This window comes from Staurois parvus, unplaced genomic scaffold (genome assembly GCF_062004578.1).
Source record: "Staurois parvus isolate SC_StPar_1 unplaced genomic scaffold, SC_StPar_1.0 ptg000087l, whole genome shotgun sequence".
Taxonomy (NCBI): Eukaryota; Metazoa; Chordata; class Amphibia; order Anura; family Ranidae; genus Staurois; species Staurois parvus.
Window position 1 is genome coordinate 12,012,271 of NW_028317883.1, and position 3,873 is coordinate 12,016,143.

The 3,873-nt window shown below is 48.9% G+C and overlaps 1 pseudogene; it reads left to right on the top strand.

Annotated features, from left to right (window-relative positions):
- The first annotated feature begins 901 nt into the window (after positions 1-901).
- LOC149468432 (U2 spliceosomal RNA) lies at positions 902-1,004 on the top strand (annotated as a pseudogene).
- Positions 1,005-3,873: the final 2,869 nt, after the last annotated feature.

A 3,873-nucleotide genomic window follows, 5' to 3' on the forward strand; every position in this document is an offset into this window, starting at 1 on the left:
CAACCTATAAATACTCAGGAGCCTGGTAGTCTGGGAGCAGAATCTGGGGTCCAGTCACCTAGAGGGACCCCCCCCCCCTGTGCTGGTGGCTCTGCCCCTGGGGCAGAAGGAAGAGAAGAGAAGAGAAAAGAAGAGAAGAAAGAGAGAGACAGAGGAGAAGACAGTTCCAAGACATCACTCAGTCATAGTTCCAGCTAGGCTTAGCTGGGGACTCCAAGCCAGAATCAGCCTGTACAGCAGCAAGGCCCATCCGGCAGCTCTCTGGATTCAAAGAGCCATTTAGGAGCACTGAGTACCTACCAGCCAACATACCCAAAGCCATAGAGAAGGGTACAGTGAAGTGGAATTCCACACGTCTGGGATCTAGGGGGCAGCTTGAGTGCAGTGTAGGACTCCATCTCCATCCATGTTCTCCCCAAAAATAGAACAAAACCAAAACACCTAAATTGCTTTCTAGAGCAGTTTGGAGTGTGGGAAAATTCCTCTTGCCTGGCTGTGGGTGCTGTGTGGGGGAAAAGGCCTGAAATCCAGCGACTCTTTTGGGGGTAGTGCTACACATGTAAACAGCAGCAGTGCAGACCATTGGGTTGTACAAACCTGATAACCACTTCTGACAGCTGCTGCTGGTTGCACACAGCAAAGTTAATTTACTAAAACTGGAGACTGCAAAATCTGGTGCAGCTTTGCACAGAAACCATCAGCTTCCAGTTTTTTCTTGTCAAACCGTGAACAGGCTGAAGTTAAAAGCTAATTGGCTGCCATGCACAGCTACATCAGATTCTGAGTGCTCCAGTTTTAGTAAATCTCTCCCAATGTGTGCAACTGGCATTTACAACTACTGGCAAAAATCTACCGATTCTTGCCAGTGCCCAACACTGGCCATCTCCTTTAGATTTACCAAATCGCTTCTCGGCCTTTTGGCTAAGATCAAGTGTAGTATTTGTTCTTATCAGTTTTCGGAAGAGGGAATACTGGTGACCTATTGGCTCGTGAGTGCACTCACTATACCACGGGATTTCAAGATAAAAAAAAAAAACAGCTATGTAGCGTGAGGTATAGCTGGGAACTTCTAGCTTTGGCTCAGAGTTTCTGAATAGTCAGCCTTCTTTCCAGATCTCAGGCTCCCCAGTTCTAAACTTCTCTATTAGCTGACTGAGAGCAGAGATGACAGTGTTACAGCTCTCGGTCAGCACAGGACATACTATACAGTACATCATCAATGAAGACGACAGCTATAGAGGATGGGTGCAGGAAGTTGCAGAGGACACATTATACAACAGTGCCGGTAGCAAGGGAAGGGAACAAAGATAGATGACAGCTCAGCTGAAAAGGGATCAGTGTCCACTCCTCCCCACTGATATGTGGATTTATTACAATCATTTGTCCAACTTAGCTGGCTATTACTGTGACTTCTAACTACAGAAGCTGTCACGACTATGGTGGGTAGCTCTATAGACCCACAGCTTAGGCTTCCCCAGGGCGCAGGGTCTAAGCCCCAGTCTGCTTGTTCACCAGAGCCCCTGATGGTGGGGATGGACTTGGAGCAGGCTGGGACCAGGTCGCGGCCCCCAGGTACACCCAGCTGAGGTAGAGGAGACCGCTAGCGGAAGCAGGGTACAATGTGACTATCACGTACTGGATTGGGGAGCCTGAAATGGAGAGAAGGCGTCCTCTTACAACTCCCGCTCGAAGCCCCTGAAAGTGGGAACAAGGGTGCACAGCCAGGAGGGGCAGGAGTGCCGTGTAGATCTTGCAGCTGTCAGTAGGTAGCTGGGAACCCAGGAGCAAGCCAGGTGCGGTTGCAGGAACTTAGGTGCAGCAGCAGGCAAGTATGATCGCTGGCAAGATGCACGTCAGGTGCAGACAGAATCATACAGCAGAGCCAGGCAGGCCGGGTCGGTAACAAGCGGGCAGATAAGTACAAGAGGAGCAGGCAGGAGAGTGGTCAGGGATAGCCGGGGTCGGTGCAGGCGGAGTTCTTTCTTAGGCGGGTATACAGAGTGCAGGTGTCAGGATCAGAATCAAAAAATGTGTACAAGAACGTATCTAGACCAGAAGGCAGTGATTCTACATTGAAGCAGGTTTAAATAGCCGGCCTGACGTGACGTGGGTGCTTAATGCGCATGTGGGAGCTTTTCGCGCTCCCGCACCACCGCTACTCTGGGGGATCCATCGCCATCCATCCCTGACAGTGTCCCCTCTCTAAGGGCAGCCTCCGGATGCCCAACTGGGCCATCTTTTTCTGGATGCCTGCGTTTAAATGCTTCGATCAACTCTTTGGCATGGATGTTAGATTCCGGCTCCCAAGAATTATCTTCAGGGCCATACCCTTTCCATTTAATCAAGTATTGGAGTTGGTTCCTCCTCTTCCTGCAGTTAATAATGGTCTCAACATTGTATTTCTCTTCGCTGTCGACGATTACTGGTTCAGGTGGCCCCAATTCCCAACCTGGAAAGGGTTTAGAGGGTGCAGTCTTGAGAAGCGACACATGGAATACGGTATGAATCTTCAGGGAATCTGGTAATATGAGTTCATATGCTACATCATTGATTCTCCTCTTTACGGGAAAACGACCCACGAATTTTGGGCCTAGCTTTTTCAAGGGACAGGTTAATCTTAGGTTGGTTGTTGACAGCCATACCTCTTGTCCCGGTTCCAGGATCAGTTCTCCTTTCCTCTTCCTATCAAAGAACTTCTTGGTGTCCAGCTGAGCCTTTAAGATTGTTTCCTATAGGATTTTATTATTTCGCTGTAGGAATTCAGAGATATCCTGGACTGCTGGGACTGCTGATTCTGGTATTGAATTGGAAATAGATGCAGGGTGGTATCCATAATTTGAAAAGAAGGGAGATTGTCTTGTGGCCGAGTGTCTTGAGTTATTATAGGCGAATTCTGCCAAGGGTAAAAGTGATACCCAGTCATCCTGAGAGAAGGATGTAAAACATCGAATATATTGCTCCAAGGTTTGATTGGTTCTCTCTGTCTGGCCGTTTGTCTTGGGGTGATAGGCAGAAGAGAGCGAGAATCTCATTCTCAATTTCTCACAAAGGGCTCTCCAGAATTTTGAGGTGAACTGCACCCTTCGATCTGAAATAATGTTTCCTGGAACACCATGGAGCCTCACCACTTCTTTAATGAAGACTTGGGCTGTTTCCACTGCGGATGGTACTCCTTTCAAGGCAATGAAGTGGGCCATCTTGGAGAATCTGTCTACTATACACAGATGGCGGAGTATACTTCAGATGGGGGTAGTTCCACGATGAAATCCATCGATATCTTCCAGGGACTGTCAGGAACTGGTAGACGCCTCAATAATCCCCAGGCCTTGCTGTGACTGCCCTTATTCCGGATGCATGTGGGGCAGGAGCTCACGTAGGCCTTGCAATCCTTCTCCCACTCAGGCCACCAGAACAGATGTACTAAGTCCAGGGTCTTGTGGACCCCGAAGTGTCCTGCCAGCGGATGGTCATGACAGAGCTTCATAATTGTCAGTCGGGTGACTTCGGGTGCAAAAATTCGGTCTCCTGACCACAGTAATCCTTCTCTGGAAGACAGGGTTAGTCCTGGAGGAGAAGGAGCCCCAGAAGATGCCTGCTGAATCTGTGAAAGAAGATCAGCTTGTAAGAGGCAGAAATTACCTGCAGAGAGTACTGTATCCGGGCTAGGAGGATCTTTTGGATCGTCAAACATTCTGGACAGGGCATCTGGTTTGACATTCTTGGAGCCTGGCCTATAGGCGATATGAAAGCTGAATCGAGAGAAGAAAAGCGCCCACCTGGCTTGTTGAGGTTTTAGACGTCTTGCCGTCTTTAGGTACTCCAGATTCTTATGATTCGTGTAGATTAGGATGGGATGTGCTGCACCTTCCAACA